We start from the raw sequence: 19,545 nt of genomic DNA on the forward strand, positions 1-19,545 counted from the left end.
CATTGTTTGTAGAGACAGAGTTTTGCCATGTTGACCAGGCTGGTCTTGAACTCCTGAGCTCAAGTGATCCACCCACCTTGGCCTCCCAAAGCGCTGGGAAGACAGGCGTGAGGCACTGTACCGGCCCAAATTCTCTTCTGCTGTTTTCTTAAGGAAGAGAAATAAAGTTTATTTAAAAAAACAAACAAACAAACAAAACAAAACAAAAAAAACCAGACTTCATAATGTAGACAGTTCATTGAATAGCTTCGTCACAAATCTGCATCACAAATATTTCTCAAATAAGAGCTCCAAATAACTTTATTTTTGTTTTTGTTTTTGTTTTGTTTTGTTTCATTTTGTTTTGAGATGGAGTTCTGCTCTTGTCACCTAGGCTGGAGTGCAGTGGCGCGATCTCGGCTTACTTCACCTCTTGGGTTCAAGCGATTCTCCTGCCTCAGCCTCCTGAGTAGCTGGGATTACAGGCGCCCGCCATCATGCCTGGCTAATTTTTGTATTTTTAGTAGAGACGGGGTTTCGCCATGTTGGCCAGGCTGGTCTCGAACTCCTGACCTCAGGTGATCCACCCACCTTGGCCTCACAAAATGCTGGGATTACAAGTATGAGCCACCCCGACCTGCCTCAGATAACTTTCATTTCAAATGAAGTATAATCATTTTAAACTATTGTATGACAAAACATCAAACTTGGTTATATAATTTAAATGATTTTACAGTTATTCCAGGATATATTCTTTTTTTTTTTTTTTTTTTTTTTTTTGAGACGGAGTCTTGCTCTGCCGCCCAGGCTGGGGTGCAGTGGCCGGATTTCAGCTCATTGCAAGCTCCGCCTCCCGGGTTCACGCCATTCTCCTGCCTCAGCCTCCCGAGTAGCTGGGACTACAGGCGCCCGCCACCTCACCCGGCTACTTTTTTTTTGTATTTTTTAGTAGAGACGGGGTTTCACCGTGTTAGCCAGGATGGTCTCGATCTCCTGACCTCGTGATCCGCCCGTCTCGGCCTCCCAAAGTGCTGGGATTACAGGCTTGAGCCACCGCGCCCGGCCCCAGGATATATTCTTAAAGGAGATCAGGGTTTACTTTTTTATTTTATTTATTTATTTATTTATTTATTTTTGAGATGGAGTCTCTGTCGCCCAGGCTGGAGTGCAGTGGCACCATCTCAGCTCACTGCAACCTCCACCTCCCAGTTCAAGCAACTTTCCTGCCTCAGCCTCCTGAGTAGCTGGGACTACAGGCACCCCCCACCATGCCTGACTAACTTTTTTGTATTTTTAGTAGAGTCAGTGTTTCACCATGTTGGCCAGGCTGGGTTTCAAATCCTGACCTCAAGTAATCCATCCAACTTGGCCTCCCAAAGTGCTAGAATTACAGGCGTGAACCACTGCACCCAGCCAGGGATTACTTTTTTATATCTTCATACCTATCTCCTAACTGTATATAAAAAGGTTAATTTAATGTATATGTGTATTTTTACATGAGAATTACATGAACTTTGATATGATTTTAATATCATTGATGTAACATGTGACATGAAAGTATGTATATACTTTTTTTATTTTATAATAGGCATGCCTTGCTAACACAAGTTTTATTACAATCAACTTTGAAGCACACCATGGGCTTGTCACAATGTTTTGCGTAATGAATAAAAATAAATTAATTTTTAAATAAATCTCCGAAGAAGCTCACTTTTAAGTAAAAACAGAAGAAAAAGAAACACTACTGTTTTGAAACATATTACTTGAAAGAGAACAAACAATCTGTTATGCAGGTTGTTAAACAATATGATCAAGAAAATGCACATCATTTTCCATGATATATTAAAAGACATACTCAGAAAGCACCTTTGTTACAGTATAAAAAAGGTTGGAATAAAACCATGACATAAGGATATGTCCCATTATCTTGTTTTCAAGGAAATTTTAAATAAAATGTATCTTCCCTTTTCCTTGTCAAATCACCAAATACCAGAACAAACGTTCTTAGAGAGCCTTTTCCTTGTCAAATCACCAGATACCAGAACAAACGTTCTTAGAGAGCCAGCGCTCCTTCTTCCAAGGTGTTGGGGGCACTGAATGGCAAAGACATTGAAAACATCTCCACCTTCAAACATAAGCCCTGGGAGCTTTTGGTAGCCATTTCTCAGTCTCGCATTCCAACACAAGCGCTCTCTGATGATTCCTGGGACTCTTTGGAAACCGGTGCTGGGGCTGGGCGTAGGGGCTCACGCCTGTAATCCCAGCACTTCCGGAGATTGAGGCGGAGGATCACTTGATCCCAGGAGGTCGAGACCAGCCCGGCCAACATGACGAAACCCTGTCTCTACTAAAAATACAAAACGTGGTGGTGCATGGCTGTAATACCAGCTACTTGGGAGACTGAGGCATGAGAATTGCTTGAAACCAGGAGGCAGAGGCTGCAGTGAGTCACGATCGTGACACTTCACTCTAGCCTGGGCAACAAAGCAAGACTCACTCTGTCTTAAAAAAGAAAAAAAAAAAAAAGGAAAAATGATACTGGAATCTAAAATTGAGCTTCCTGCAGGCAATCTGGAAAGGCTAATTGACATTTCCTTACTCATCAGGGACCCTTTTGGTAACGGCCCGTCCTACACGGGCCATGTCTGTAGGTTGGAACCTCAAAGTGGGTGACAGCTATGACCACATTGCAGGAACGATGCAACAATGCAGGGTTTCTCCTGGCATGGCCCTGAAGGCTGGGCTTTATGTCAGCAACACACCACAGACATTCTTTAAATCTCAGTGTTCTCTAAAAGGAGAAGATTTTTAAGAACATCAGTTTCAGTTAAAAAGTCCTGTGACTGAGGCGAGTGGATCACGAGGTCAGGAGTTCGAGACCAGTCTGGCCAACATAGTGAAACCCCGTCTCTACTAAAAGTACAAAAAAAAAAAAAGTTAGCCAGGTGTGGTGGTGTGCACCTGTAATCCCAGCTACTTGGGAAGCTGAGGCAAGAGAATCACATGAACCTGGGAGGCGGAGGTTGCAGTGAGCCGAGATTGCACCATTGCACTTCAGCGCAGGCGACAGTGGGAGACTCTGTCTCAAAAAAAAAAAAAAAAAAATCCTGTGACTGATGCATTCAGGTCCCTCTCCATTAGAAGGTCCGTGTCTGAGGAATGGAGAAAAGAGCTGATGAATGGCGAGAGAAAGCGATGAGCCATGAAATAGCAAAAACAGCAACAAAAATCATATTCTATGCTTCTCAACACCACAGCATACATTTCAGATAGATTTGTGTTCAATATCAAAACTGGAACCCTAAACCTTGGGGTTGGGTGAAGCCATTCTAAATAGCAAAGTTAAAAAAAATTGTAAAGGGAAATATTGAGGTTTAATATCATAAAAATGCAAAAATTGTAATTGTCAAAAATAGCATAAGAATTAAAAGGCATTTGACAAATTAGAATGAAGTTTGAAAATCTTAATACATAAAATCTCATACAACCAAAAAGAAAGCACGACAATCTAAAAACTAACAAAAGTTATGAATATTCAATGTACAAAGACTTACAAGTAGTTAATACACTTATATAAAATATTTTACTGTACCAGTAAGCAAAAATAAACACACATGTAAATAACAGTGACTTGTCATGAATGGCTTATTGCATTGGGAAATTTTTGTTTTATATTCAAGATATAAGGAAACATGAATTATTGTAAATGGATGCTTGATTAGGCAAATGTAGAAAATTGTCATTGAGGGAGGCTGGTAATATTATTTGATATGTAATAGAGGGGTGAGCAGAGGCAAACACCACCACCACACACTGCAGCCTGGCAGAACACAAACATGGACCAATGCCTCTGATTCCGAGTCAAGGAAGCAAAAGTCCTAACAGTTTCTTTAAGAGGTCGTTGTTGTTGTTGTTGTTGTTGTTGTTGTTTTTGTTGTTGTTGTTGTTTTTGAGATGGAGTCTCGCTCTGTCGCCCAGGTTGCAGTGCAGTGGTGCTATCTCGGCTCACTGCAAGCTCCGCCTCCTGGGTTCATGCCATTCTCCTGCCTCAGCCTCCCAAATAGCTGGGACTACAGCTTTAGTAGAGACGGGGTTTCACCGTGTTAGCCAGGATGGTCTCGATCTCCTGACCTCGTGATCCGCCCGCCTCGGCCTCCCAAACTGCTGGGATTACAGGCGTGAACCACCAAGAGGTTTTCTCACATCGATGGGGTAGAGGTAAAGGGGGGCTGGGAGGTTTAGAAGAGGGAATACCATGATGGGGAGAGTTTTCGGAGGATTAATCTGGTAAAAATATAAAAGACAGGTAATAGTGCATAAAGAATATAATTTTTAAAATCAAAGGTAATTTTTGTTAACCTGTCAACTCTACAGATTTGCTTTAATCTCTCAAACTATTTAATCACTTATTTCAGTTTTATCAAGTTATCCACAGAATTTGTCAATGGACCGAAATATCTGAATACTTCCAAATATGTGGATAGGCGTGGCGAGAGCTTGAAAAAACAGCCACATATCCAAGTAAAAATTTGGTTTTCCTTGTCATGGTTACTGAAATGTGAGTTTCTCTCTCTGTTATCACTACGAAGCTCTTATAAAGTAGTTGTTAGCTAGTTAATTTATTCCATAGAGCTAGACGATGCTATATTTGTCTTTTTCTTTCAGGATGAATCGACTTATATTTAGTAAGTATAAAAGGCAGATTATAAGGGGTGGTGGACTCGGGAAACTTCTTATTCCATTAGCAGGAGCATGGCTGAGTTGGCAGCTGGGCTATGGGTGTAACAATATGGAAATGCTTTCTCATGGTTTAAAAGTTATTGGAGTTGGGCGCGGTGGCTCATGGCTGTAATCCCAGCACTTTGGGAGGCTAAGGCGAGTGGATCACCTGAGACTGGGAGTTCGAGACCAGTCTGACCAACATAGAGAAACCCCATCTCTACTACAAATACAAAATCAGCCGGGCGTGGTGGCCCATGCCTGTAATCCCAGCTACTGGGGAGGCTGAGGCAGGAGAATTGCCTGATTGCATCATTGCACTCCAGCCTGGGCAACAAGAGTGAAACTCTGTCTCAAAAAAAAAAAGTTACTGGAATGTGTGTCAATTAATAAAAATAAATAAATACGAAGCTCTAAAAGAAGAAAATTATTGCGAGAGTGCACAAACATGTTGAATTTTTTTCATTTCTTTCTTTTTTTTTTTTTTTCTGTGCGACCTCTTTACTTTTGGGATTTATGTACCCATGTTTATCTTCTTAATTTTCCTGTCTGCCTTTTACTGAACCTTGAGATGAAAATCTGACTATGAAACTGTGCTTCCATGACACTAATCAACCAGGTGAATTATTTAAAGTTTGGCCTCATGACTAGTTCTTATCTTCATGGCATGAAACCACCAGCTTCCCTGATTTCTCACCAGTTGTTTTTGGCTTCAAACTCAACCTGTGGTCTTTGCATCTTCATACATTGAGGTGTGTGCCTTTATTACAACACGGTCTCCTTAATTCCAATATTCCAATAGACTCTTGATCCTGCAATAGAATTCAGAGAGAAGACTCCAGGCATGGGGAGGCATGGAATCTGGTTTTGATATTTAGCTTTGTCTTTTTACTCAGGTTTCTTCAACTGCCCAAGCCTCATTTCTCTCATCTCCAAACGAGGCGGTAGCGCTGTCTAGCACACAGAGCTGCTGTAGAGACACAGTGGATGGGAGTATCAGCAGCGCCTGAGCCAGAATGCCCACTGAATGTGACTCTAGCAGCTGCCGAGGGCCTTCGGAGAGGAAGAATCTTAAGGCGCCTCCAAGACAAGGGGAGTGGATGGCTCCGTTTCGGGGAGGTTTACCTGAATAGCTGTGTAAAAAAACCCCACGGTGCCCTTCAAGCTTCTGCTTCACAACCCGGGAGCCGTGCACCATGTCCATGTGTTCAGATGCAAGATGCTCAGACCCCAAGAAAAGTGAATTTGGTGTAAAGAAAAAAAGACTTTTAGCATGGTCCAGCATTAGGACAGTAACACGCCGTGTGGGTGCACGTGCCCTCCCTCCATCTCCACGGCCTTTGCATCGCTGTGGGTGCACGTGCTCCTCCTCCATCTCCACGGCCTTTGCATCTCTGTGTGGGTGCACGTGCTCCTCCTCCATCTCCATGGCCTTTGCATCTCTGTGTGTGCACATGCCCTCCCTCCATCTCCACGGCCTTTGTGTCTCTGTGGGTACACATGCTCTTTCTCCATGTTGGTGGGCTCTGCACTCTGTGTCTGTGCATATGCTGTTGCTCCATCTTTGATCCAGAAAACTGACCCTTTGGGTGGTTAAGGCTCAGAAGTGGAATAACTTGCCTGATGTTGGACAGCACATGGCAGATTTGGGGAACGTGTGTGTGCACCGCCTCCTCTTCTGTGGGGTCACCAGGGCCAGTACTGGTTCTGTGCCTACACGAATCATCCTCATCCATCCACACATATTCGCAAAGACTTCCCAGACCTGAACACACTACAAATGCTTCAGAGACTTTTCTATAAGTCATATGCTTTTAACTTAAATGCTTTGAGCCTGGCTAAGTCATGTTGTCATAAAACTGGAGTCAGTCTATGAGCCTGGATTTGCAGAGCATAGATTTCCAAAGTTGTAAGAGACTCTACTACTTTCCCAGGTGGTGACAGTCTCTGATATCATGATACTAATCATCATTATTTTTAACATTCTAGTTCCCTTATGAAAAAAAAAAAAAGAAAAAACCCTCAACTCTATTTAAATGGCACATGGAATTATCACAAATCAGTAACTCAATGTTTCTCAGTTGAAGAAAAGCAGGTTGTCATGATTACAGGTGCCAACTGGAAAATAACTCTCTGCACGAGCATTGTGTTTTTATTTTTATTTTTATTTTTTATCAACTCCTTGCTAACAGAGCTTTTCTGCAGAGCAATACACCTTCACGGAATCTCGCATAGCAAGTTCCATTTCCAGACTGGGCCCGAACACCAGAAGTCTGAGCCTTTCGCATCAGTGACTCCTCCCAGGGTGGAATATCATCCCTTGCAGAGCTGCCCCGGCTCTGTGCTGGCTTCTTCCCTCACTGGTGCCATTAGAGCGTCCCTGCACCTGCATCATGGGTTGTGGATGCAAGCTGCATGATGCAATGCACATCTCGGCCAGCTTGCAAGGGCTGAGGACATTCTTGCTTCTTTGCATGTTGTCAAGATGCCAGTGTATTGCAATGAGAGGAAGTGATTCTCATAGAATTTCAGCCTGGGCAAGCGTCCTTCCTACAGGCCTGTGAGGCTGCCCTGCAGGCTGTGCCATGTCATAGTCTTTCTGCCATCATCAGCAATGGCCTGTCTGGCTGCCTCGTGCTTGGGAGGAGAAAACACATGCAAGCATCATTATTTGATGTCTTCTTTTATTTTTACCTTTTCCAGTTCCAGTTTAAAGCAATAGCACACAACATTAGAGATTTATTTTTATTGGACAAGGTAAAAACTTTGGAAAATTCCCAATAAAACATGAGCTGCTTATGTACACATACAAGAATATAAACAGAAAATGTGAGAAAGAATCCTGTTCTTTAAGAATTTAAAAATCAGTAGGAATCCCACTGCAGCGTACCAAATATGGTAAAAACTGCATGAATTTGCTTTGAAGCCCAGCAAAACCTGAGATCTTACCACCACATTACTAAATAGCTGTGTGCTCTTGTTAAAGTTAATTGACTTCTCTGAGTCCCAGGCTCCACATCCTGCTTGTGAGACTTGAAATGGATTTATGAGCAGCTTCTCAGAAAAACAACTGGCACAAACTAGATGTAACACATGAAAGCTGTTATGGTTATTCACCTGCCATTGGTTAATCTTTTTTTCTAAAAAGAGTATATAGTGGACACCTAGCCTTAATTTGGGTTTTAGATTAGCCACTCGTATCTTTTCTAATCATAATCTGTTCTCAGACATCGAAAGGAGAAAGTAGAGGAGAAAGTAAAGAATAACAATTGGAATATAAAAGAAAGGCCGGGCCTCGTGTGGTGGCTCACGCCTGTGATCCCAGCACTTTGGGAGGCCAAAGCGGGTGGATCACCTGAGGTCAGGAGCTCAAGAGCAGCCTGGCCAACATGGTGAAACCTCATCTCTACGAAAACTACAAAAATTAGCTGGGCACGGTGTTAGGCCTGTAATCCCAGCTACTTGGTAGACTGAGGCAGGAGAATCGCCTGAACCCGGGAGGCAGAGGTTGCAGTGAGTGGAGATTGTGCCACTGCACTCCAGCCTGGGCAACAGAGTGAGACTCGGTCTGTGGGGTGGAAAAAGAAAAAAAAAAAGAAAGGCCGGTACGTGCGATGTGGGGAGGGGAGACATGTGGGAGCATGAGGGTTTGGGAAGGAGCCGACGGGGCAGCAGTAGAGGAGTCAGAAGAAGAGAAGGTGGGAGGCGACACTGACAGGGAAGACAGACATGAGACACCTTCCTCCCTTACGGTTGGGCCCAGCCACCTGTCCTGCGACTGCATTGGCTCCTTGTCTGCAGCCCATACAAGAACCCACAGGTGAAAAAGGTTCCACGTGAAGGGGTTTCATCCCCAAGTTGGTGCTTGCCAGGAAGTGGGCTGAGTGCTGCCTAGGGCCACCTCCCAGGAAGATGAGGCTGGGAAACTTTATTTAGGTACATTCAAAACCTTTCCTGCCAAGGGTAGAAAGGCCTGCTGAGTTACAGCTTCCCGGAGATGGTTTCCTGCTCTCTCCGACGGGCAATGTTTCCCATCGGAAAGAAGACAGCAGCCAGCAGGAGAGGGAGCCACGCGCCAGTCCAGCCACGGCACCATTCAAGGGACGTCTTTTTCTTTTATGTTTTGAAAACATGAGTCTTCCTCATTTAAGCTTTAAAATGAATTAAAAATGTATTAAAATGTTAAGTAAATAGCACGAAAATGTCCAATTGTGCTCTATTTTCCTTTCGAAAATTGGTCATCTGTGTCATATTTATTCCAGCAGCTTCCAATTCATATGTAGAAACTCACTCTTGACAGCAGATATCCCAGACCTGGCAAGAAAGTGAGCATTTTCCTCCAGGCAAAAGGTTTTAAAGACTGAAATATCATCTTAATAGACACACAGCATCAGTGCTCTCGAGACTCTTTTCCTCCCCATCATTAGATAAATAAATATGCATTGCCAATTTTTGTTTTTAAATTAAAATCTCTTGTTTCTAGTGGGTTGTAATTTGTACATTGCCAGACACTCCCGTTTAGGATCAAAATTGAAGGTCTGGAGTTGGAAACATTAAGACACTAAATGTCACAAGCGCTCCTTCAAATGGGGACTTGTTAAAATTAGCCCTTCTCTGGGTGCACAGGTGACTTGCTGAATTTACCTCAGCAAGCGGCCCTGCATTTGTAAAATCCCACTCCCAGCCTTGGCTACCAAACCTCCACTAAAAACGATAATTAAAATAATTATAGAAGCAATAGGAAAGCATAATAAGAGAAAAAACATTTTAAAGAAATTATTCAGAAAATATTACAAGCCGATGCTCAGGAAAGAGTCCAACCCTACTAATGGCGTGTTAATATGTGAAAGTGTTTGTGTAATTGTTCCGAGATGAAAGTCTCCTCCTAGTTTAAATTCCATCACAGTATGAGATTTTTCTTTAAGTGAAGTAAGTGTGGCAATCTTCACAACATAAAAATGATGCTTAGTTTTAATCTGAGGAAGAAGTGTTGCCACGTGCTTTCAGCAAAGTTCTCCTGCATAGACTGTCTTCCAGAAACAGCAATTCCTCCTCTATTTCCCCAAATTAAACAACTTCTTGGGCATATTTAAAATAAGCTTTCATAAATCGAGAGAATTTTTTTTTTCAACTTTCAAAGATGCTTTACAAAGTGCAACTTCATCCCCTCCTCTTTCCCGTAATTTTATCATTTTTACTGAAATGTTGTTGGTGTTTCTTGGCTGGGGTTTGTTGGGCTGTGCTCAGAGCTGAGTGGAGGGTTGAAAGCCATGGGCCCTGCAGCAGCCCAGCGAGGGCGGCAGACAGAGGGGCTGGTTGCGCATCCTGAGAGGGATCCAGCAGCACCTCTGTGCCACGGCCCCTTCGGGCAATTATCCCCAGCTCAACTGTGGAGCCTGCGGTCCTGGCGTCTGAAATCAGAGTCTATGAACAGAAGAGCTCTAGGCAAAAACATACCATTCAATATAATGACTAATGACTCCGTGGCCCAGCATGGGAAAGCAGACCTTCCATCCTGGGCTGGCTGCCTGGGTCCTGGCGATGCTGGAGTCCAATGTCACTCTGGGAAAAGCTAAACATGTCCCATTGTGTTTAGAAATGTTATAGCAGAGACTATTTATGAATGACTAAACACAAAAGCACTTAAGCCTTCAGCTGCCCTGTTGGAAAGGGGGACAGGCGAGGACCCAAGCCACAGGACGTCGGCCCATAACCTTGGGAAGTCAAGGCTGGTGTCTGCAAGCCCTGCCCTGAGATTCCCTGACAAGGCTCCTCACTGGGGTGACGGCAGCCAAAGGCACAAGCTGCGAGGTCCGCCTGCCGCTGTGACAATGACCCACACCCCACACCTTTCATGCTCTTACCCAGCTGGGATGGAGAGCTTGCCTTTTCCCAGTTGTCAGACCAGGCAAATGGTAGCTAGAAAAACTGACCACTGATTGACCGGGCGCGGTGGCTCACGCCTGTAATCCCAGCATGTTGGGAGACCAAGCCGGGCAGATCACGAGGTCAGGAGATCGAGATCATCCTGGCTAACACGGTGAACCCCGTCTGTACTAAAAATACAAAAAATTAGCCGGGCGAGGTCGGGGGCGCCTGTGGTCCCAGCTACTCGGGAGGCTGAGGCAGGAGAATGGTGTGAGCCCAGGAGGCGGAGCTTGCAGTGAGCTGAGATCGCGCCACTGCACTCCAGCCTGGGCCACAGAGTGAGACTCCGTCTCAAGAAATAAATAAATAAATAAATAATAAAATAAAAGAAAGAAAGAAAAGCTAACCGCTGACTTCTCCGTGGTCTCCCTGTTACACAGTGGGGAAACCGAGGCTCCCAGAACTCCTCCCTGGTATTTCTCATGAAGACAGCATGGCAGGGAAAAGCTGTGTATTTCCTCTCAAACCTTCAGCCAGGCCCCACAGAACCAGTGGAATTACCTGAGCCCTGGTTCCTGTCCTGGAGGCCCTGAGTCTGCAGGTGAAGTGAAGACATATCAGGAATATGGGAGTGCTGTGAGAGAGGCTTCAAAAAAGAAGTAACTGGAGAGAAACCATTAGCTCTAACATCCCAGGGGCTTCGTGAGCTCTTATAGCTCTTGAATGTTGGCTTCCATGTCATTGAATTAACACATATCAATAATTTGCTCTGATTTTACCCGAAAGTCTAAAATCTCTTGCTCATTTCCATGCAGTATCCATTCACAATTGTTTTTCATAATGAATGTAATTTATGACTTAAATCATATGTGTACATTTTCATTTTGAAAATGCACCATTTTGCAGAAGATTTTTTGGTATAAATGGCTATATTACCTGAAACACGACAGCATTTATCATTTAGAAATTTCAACAAATGTTAAATAACCTGGGTGTGTTCTGTCTTTGTTTGTTTGGCTCTCGTGTAGCAATACCCTATGTGCAGGCCACCCAGGACGCGGCCTGCTCTGTGTCCTGGTCGTGCTGAGCAGGCTCGGCCAGGACAGGTTGGTGCTTGTGGACAGGGCCCTGGTCATCTGTGAGTGGCCCCAGTGCAGCCTGAAGACTCTGCAGATGCCGACAGGGGCCTTGGGAAGCTGCAGTGAAGATCTGGGCCTCTCGGCTTATATTTTGTGTTATTCTTCTCTGCTTCATCTTTCTCGAAACAGTTTGGGCCACCAGATAGAAAGACAAGACCTGAGCCTCTTTCTTGTCTGTTTTAGTAACAGTTCTAAAATTCAAAGGTGAATTTAGTTACTTAGGGAAGGTGAAGGTCTTTAGGAGGGACGGTCAGCTCTTTCCACCATTGTGGCCTCCAGGCATCCAGAGACCCAGGTGGAGGATGAGAAAGAAAACCCTGGACTCTGCATTCCAGAAGAAAAACAACTTAGATGTCCCAGAGCAATTGCCTCATTCTTTGATGACCCCATGAAAATTCAGAGGCAAAGCGTCACCCACGAGGTCTCACAGTTACACATCTCGGGAAAATTCAAGCTCTTCATGGGTATAGGAAACCTCCTTGGAAAACGGGGCTAACTGTCTGAGCAGGGAGTGAGGAATTTGGAGGGCAGATGCCTCCTGGGGTGTCAATTGCAACTTCAGCTTTCTGTGTGACTATTGCAGGGAAACCTGGAGATGGCAATGAGGAGGAGCAAGCCTGGGGGAGAGGCACCCTGCCACCACACCCAGACAAAATGCATACCATACTGAATTTCCAAGACTATGCTAAAGGACAAGGAGCATTAGGAAGAGTAAAGTTCAGTCCTCACATCCCTAAAATATTGCCGACATTTAAAATAAAGAAAAGCAACACTTACGTGAGTCCTGAATTAAACCTTGTTTTAGGAACATGGTTAAAAATAAATAGTGCAGCGTGCATTTGTAACCCCTCAGAGCGAATGGTGCTTTTGTGATGGCTGTGACTTAGCCTACGCTCTCACCTCTTACATACGCTGCTAGGCATGCTCGTATTTATAAGAGATCAACTATTTTGTCTGAGGCAGACAACCTCTGCTTCCCCAGCAAGGGCAGTTTTCATTGCTGTAAGTTTCAGGGCTGCGGGGTGCGGATGGAGGACCGCCTTGAAACCCAGCTCCCCAGGCAGTTTCCTCCTCTGGCCCTTGTCAGGCCTGAGATAACCTTTGGTGGTCCTTTTCAGTGGCAGTGCCATATAATTCAGGTAAATTGATGCTGTGTGGGAGAAGTTTTCACAGACTCCTCATCCATTATTGAATAATTTTTCATAATAAGAGCACTTCCTAAGTCAAACAAAGCCCAAGTATGGCTCAGGGAACTGCTGTGTTGAGTGCATCAGGGTTTATTTTTCTGCTGAAGAAAATAAACTATTACTTTGACTAATAACCCTGCTGGAATGTGGGTGTAGAGTGCCGCTCAGCGCGCTGCCAAGAGAAACGGATGCCCCAGTCCTTTCCAGACACACGCTGCATCTGAGAGTCCCACAAATAGGTTCTGAGGCCTGGCCTGTGTCAGGAGGGAAACTTCTAGATACTCAAAGCTGGAGAACCCCCCCCCCCCTTTTTTTTTTGGACAAGAAAACACACAAACAACTGCAAAGGTTTGTTATTAAAATACCCTTAAGAGAAAATTGTTTATATTTGTGCTTAAACTTTAGCTCTTTAGTATTTTAAACTGTAAAAGAAATGCACACAGCGACAAAGGTATGGCAGCTGAGAGTACTGCGATGGGAGAAGGTGGCCAAGAAAGCGGAGCTGGCTCTGACAGATGCGTTTCTGGTGAAGAAAACAGCATTTAGCAAAGCCTCTTGCCGAAAGTTCTCCATTTGTCTTTCTTTCCAAAGGGACTCAGGTGGCACATACCCTTCCTCAGAAAGTGCACATTTACTGTATTTTCTATCTGTTTTTCATTTTCATTTCAAGACAAATCCTTTTGAGTGACTTAAAATAGGAAAGAATACGAAGAGCTCTAAAGGCATGTCCTGGTCGAAGGTCTAATTTCTCCGACTGAAGTGAGATGTCCAACAGCCTGTTCTGTGTATTCTTATGCCACCCAATCACACCACTTTTCTCTCATTCTTGTTTTATTCAGAAGCATCCCATTTTTTAAGTTCATAGGGCATTTATTTAACAATTTTGAAATGCATAAGACTTGTTATAGTCATCTTCCATTTAACAGCTTCTGATAACAATGCTTTTATTAACAATGAACATCCAGCTACCAACACAGTTACATTGCTCCTAATAATTCAGCAGAATCTATTTTTGTTTGTATTAGTGTATGTGTATCTGTGGAGTCTTTGCATCAAATTTTTGCAACAATATTGACTTTTAAGGTGACCTGTGATGACTGGGTGAATTGCATGAGATGTCAGAGTAGGGCTATCTGAATGTTCTTCAAAATACCTTTTTCTCATCCAAATTCTTAGAATGAAAGGAATTCATATCATAGTTGGTGTGGAATATAGACCAATTATGCACCATTATCATTCCCGACCTTTGTTTTCCTCTTTCATTTTTTGGGGAATTAACAAACCAGGAGTGAGTCATACAACAATAAAGTCTGTTTGATGTGTACCCCAGTTCCCTCAATTTCGGGCTTTGCAGCATGTCTCCAGAACCTTTCATAACCAGTAGCTTAACCTGATGCATGCTACGTGTTCTGCACAAGCACGTTCGTGAAAACTTTAGAACAAAGCCGAGATGTCTGTGGGATTATTTCCCTCATGTGCAGATGCAGAAGGCCCTGTGTTGGACAGGCAGTGGCTTGCATGGAATTAAGAGGCTCCAGGATGGCAGAGGACATGACCTTTTCACTCTGCATTACCAGTGGACCCACTTGTGTGGGTGCATCCTCGTTACCCTTTCTTGTTTCATTTTAGGGAAAAATTGACAGTCTGGGGCATCTTGGGGAACCACTGGACTCCTGAGACTTCCAGAGGCCATCCAGCTTCCTAGTTACTGTTCTTGTCTTCCCATCAGCCAGCCAGATGCAGGGAGTTCCTTCCTTCCTTCCTTCCTTCCTTCCTTCCTTCCTTCCTTCCTTCCTTCCTTCCTTCCTTCCTTTCCTTCCTTTCTTCCTTTCTTTCCTTCCTTCCTTCCTTTCCTTCCTTCCTTTCCTTCCTTCCTTCCTTCCTTCCTTTCCTTCCTTCCTTCCTTCCTTCCCTCCCTCCCTCCCTCCCTCCCTCCCTCCCTTCCTTTCCTTCCTTCCTTCCTTCCTTCCTTCCTTCCTTCCTTCCTTCCTTCCTTCCTTCCTTTCCTTCCTTTCTTCCTTTCTTTCCTTCCTTCCTTCCTTCCTTTCCTTCCTTCCTTCCTTCCTTCCTTCCTTCCTTTCCTTCCTTCCTTTCCTTCCTTTCCTTCCTTCCCTCCCTCCTTCCTTCCTTCCTTCCTTCCTTTCCTTCCTTCCTTTCCTTCCTTTCCTTCCTTCCCTCCCTCCCTCCCTCCCTCCCTCCCTTCCTTCCTTCCTTCCTTCCTTCCTTTCCTTCCTTCCTTCCTTCCTTTCCTTCCTTCCTTCCTTCCTTCCTTTCCTTCCTTCCCTCCCTCCCTCCCTCCCTCCCTTCCTTTCCTTCCTTCCTTCCTTCCTTCCTTCCTTCCTTCCTTCCTTCCTTCCTTCCTTCCTTCCTTTCCTTCCTTCCTTCCCTCCCTCCCTCCCTCCCTCCCTCCCTCCCTCCCTCCCTCCCTCCCTCCCTTCCTTCCTTCCTTCCTTCCTTCCTTCCTTCCTTCCTTCCTCTTTCTTTCCTTTCTTTCTTGTGTTTTGTTCCCTATGCAAGGAGGCCGGAGTGATGCTTACAGATGGGGTCTTCAGGTTCTCTTAAAACATAGCAGTAAGAGGTTAATACCCTAAAATATGACGTGCCATAAAAACACAAAAGGGAAAATTCATTTCTAGTAAGGCAATGATGGCAGATGCTATCAGCTGCAGAATAAGGATGGTGCAAGTCCAGGGCCATACCTAGGCCCTGTGTTTTTGCATCTAGCGAAACAGGCAAATGCCAGAAATGATGCTCGCATAACACCCACACAGTTTCTCTCTTAGAATAAACAGGAGCCTTAATTCTGACAACACCATAATACCCAAAAATATTTCTGAAAGAGACAGACCAATGCATACTTAATTGCAAAAATATATTATTTTTTTTCTACGATTTATAAGTATAGATGGAAAGGTTGGAATGTGCCATGCAGTCTTGACAGTTCCTGTGGTGAATGCAGAGCCTTGTCCATAGCAGATTACAAGCAGCAGTCACTGGTCTTGCAGGATGAACAGAAAAAGAGGAGGGTTGGAAGAGCACAAAGGAACAGCTTTTGGCAGAGAGTTAAACATCACCAAAGCGCAGAGGGGCTGAGTGTTTCCGGAGGGTGCTTTGCCGGCCCCACTCCCCGACCCCAGCTTCCTGGAAGCAATGCACACTTTAGGAGGTCGTAGGGCTGGGCCCACTTCCAACTGCTCCTGCTTTCTTGTGCTTTTAGGATGGACCCTGGGCTACCTGAAATCAACACGTTTGAAAGCCATAGAAAGTAAGGGAAGACTCATGACACAGATACCACAAAACACAGGACAACATGTTTTAACCTTTGAGAAATAATTAGAGCCAGAGCTGTGCTTATATCTGGGTAATTGATGTTCTCTCCAAACCAGGCCCATGGAATATCAGGCGTCCCACCCCATGCATAAGTACTGCAACCAGGAACATGAGCATCTCCATGCTGCTTGCACAAATGTGGGGCCCTGAGCACACAGACAGACTCCCATATGCTAGCCAGGAAAACCCGCCCAAGCCCAGTCTTCCCTTACATCCACATCCCCACACAAGGACTAGGTCACCGCTGCTGCCCGATATTCCTGCATCGCCACAGCAAATATACGTTGCACAGAGGTCAAAGCTTCCACCGTAGTAATCACTGAGGACTCACCATGGACACAGCTAAGCCTACTACTATGTTTAGTCTCTGTTGTTAGAGGCAAGACCTTGCTGCCTTTGAGTAAATAAAAGTAAAATCATTCCTGTGTGAAGAACTGGCAGTGAACTTTCTAAAGATTGCACTTGACACGTAGTGTCACTTAAAAACCAACCCTGAAAATCTCAGTGCAAACACACCGATTGCGTGTGCAGGAGTAGCACCTGCCATCGCAGCAGGGTCAGTGCTGCCATCACAGCAGGAGCGCACCCACACGGAGGGCAGCGGCGCCATAAGGATGAGACGGGGTGTCCACGATGAAGCTGGCCACCTGCATGGAGGCTCCAGGGTGTGACTTCCAAAGACTGTTTCTGATAGAATTCATGTTCCCTGTTTTTAAAAGACTGCGTGATGAATACGTCTGTAGAGTAATTTGAAAAGCCATGGGACTAGAAGAACCTATGTCCAAGGGACTTCGGTGACAAGATTTCAGGCAGCTGCAGAAGCAGGAGTAAGAAGGCAGCTTTGGGCCGGACGTGGTGGCTCAAGCCTGTAATCCCAGCACTTTGGGAGGCTGAGATGGGCGGATCACAAGGTCAGGAGATCAAGACCATCCTGGCTAACACGGTGAAACCCCGTCTCTACTAAAAAATACAAAAAACTAGCCGGGCGTGGTGGCGGGTGCCTGTAGTCCCAGCTACTCGGGAGGCTGAGGCAGGAGAATGGTGTAAACCCAGGAGGCGGAGCTTGCAGTGAGCTGAGATCCGGCCACTGCACTCCAGCCTGGGCGACAGAGCCAGACTCCATCTCAAAAAAAAAACAAAACAAAACAAAAAAAAAACAAAAAAAGAAGGCAGCTTTGATAAGATGGGGAGCAACCACTCAGTTTAGCAACACTCATTGTAGACCCAATGTTTTTAGTCCTTTTTTGAAATTGTGTTGGCTTTGTGACATTTATTTCACACACAAAAAATCTGTATTTTTCCCTTTTCATCACGATATTGATACTTTAGTTCTTTGTGCCCTGTTTGTTTTTTTCCATTCCATGTGTTCACTCAAAACCACTTTATCTGTAAACAGAATGATTAATTGATTACACGTGTGTGTTATTAAGACAAGGGCTACTGGTAGTAGAAAGATTAAGTTAATGAGTATTCTACATTGGTGGTTGCACAGTGTTATAGAAATAACCCCAGCTTTATGAAATAGACACTGTTCAAATATCAGGATATAGATGAACCAACTGAGATTGTCTACATTGTCTAAGTAGCACAACTGACCCCTGGTTAGTGGTGGGTCCAGGAGGATGCCACATTGTCCTGGAGGTGGGGAAAAAGTGTGGCCCACTCATACAGGAACAGATTATCATCAATACTAATGGACAGTGATGAGTGGGATGGAAGCAAAGTATTGGGTGATGCAACAGCTTCAGGCCACAGCTGCGGTGCAGCGGTCAGGAGAGGTCATTTGAGGAAGTGGCCATTGGACTGGGCCAATTGGGAGCAGTGAGCTCAGCAGACACTTCTGGTAGATATGAAGAATGCAGGAGAATAACAAGGAGCAGAAAGTCGGCTTGGAGACCAATCACAGTGCTAGGAGTTTAGTTAGGACCTTGGTCTCATCACTCCATAGCTCATGAATTCTGCCTCACCCACCTCTCCTATCCTGCAACATCAAGACTGGGGTGGCACCTTAGATGCTAAGTCTGGGACATTCGTAATTGATGACTGAATACTAATAGTTAATAATCAGGTTAACCATATTAGCTGCAAAGAGTTGAGGATTTGGGGAGATGACTGAGATTAGCGAGGAATTCTTACATGTGGTTGAATTTGAAAAGTGTTTTGAAGGACCAAAATGTGCTAAATGTCTTAGAAATGCCTGCTGTAATGATATCAAACAGTATCATCACATTTGAGAATTTTATTTTTTCAAAATTATTGATTGATGTTAGTTAATTTGCATTGTTGAAAGACCAGGACATTCAGGCGTGTGGTTAAAAAAAAAAAGTAACGTAGAATCCTTGAGAAGCTGCATTCTGACTTGGACACTGTGTTAGTACTGCCTTCCGCTCTATTTCATAAAATCATCTCATGTTCCCAGGTACCCCAGCTGTTTACACTTGCATTGTTTCATGTTTTTGATGCACACTCATTAACTCTCCATTTTAATATCTTCTTAAAAATACCAGAAATATGTATTTGTTCTTGAATATTTTTTGTCTGCAAAATAGCACTCTCTAAGGTCATTCCTCAGAATTCTATTGTGCTGCCCCCATGTCAGGCTGACAAACAGAGTGAAAGTAAAATCCGAGTAGAATCAAAATACCCCTGTCCATTCGTGCTTAGGCACGTTCTTTATTACCACATACTTAATATACAGCAAGGAGCCAAAAATTAGCACAATTAAGACCTGTTTTCATCCTTGACCGTGTCTCTTCCAGCAGAAACAGATTCTTGTATTTTAGAATTGTTTTGTTTTCTTTTTTACCCAAACTATTCCCCAGAAAGCCTTTTCTTGGCACAATTAATCTGATTTCCAGTCAACACCTATTCAAATAACAGTAACTTTTTTTTGACCCTTTAAATAAACATCATTTACATGTTGCATCAGAAAAACTATAACTGATAGTTATAGATTTTCATGGAAATTAAGAACCAGAAAGGGTCTATGAGGTTCTTTAGCTTAGCCTTTATTTGAGGAATGTTCTTAAAATGGTAAGTCCTTGAAGATTTTTTGACATACTCGTGGCTAGGTGAGGGGTTCAAAAGGGGGAAACGGGTGTTTAGTGATGAGAGTTCCCATTGCCCTGGCAATATCCTGTGCTGCATCGGGGGACTCTTCTCCTGGGGCGTCTCCCGGTGGAATGCCCTTGAGTGAAATCCCCAGCTAGAAGGGAAGCTGACACTCCCAGAGTGTTTGTGTCATGCCCATCCTGAAAGCTAATCCTAGGATCCAGATCTCCTTAATGTGCATAAAGCCCTCTTGTATTCATGCTGAGAGAATG

This window comes from Macaca mulatta, chromosome 6 (genome assembly GCF_049350105.2).
Source record: "Macaca mulatta isolate MMU2019108-1 chromosome 6, T2T-MMU8v2.0, whole genome shotgun sequence".
Lineage (NCBI taxonomy): Eukaryota > Metazoa > Chordata > Mammalia > Primates > Cercopithecidae > Macaca > Macaca mulatta.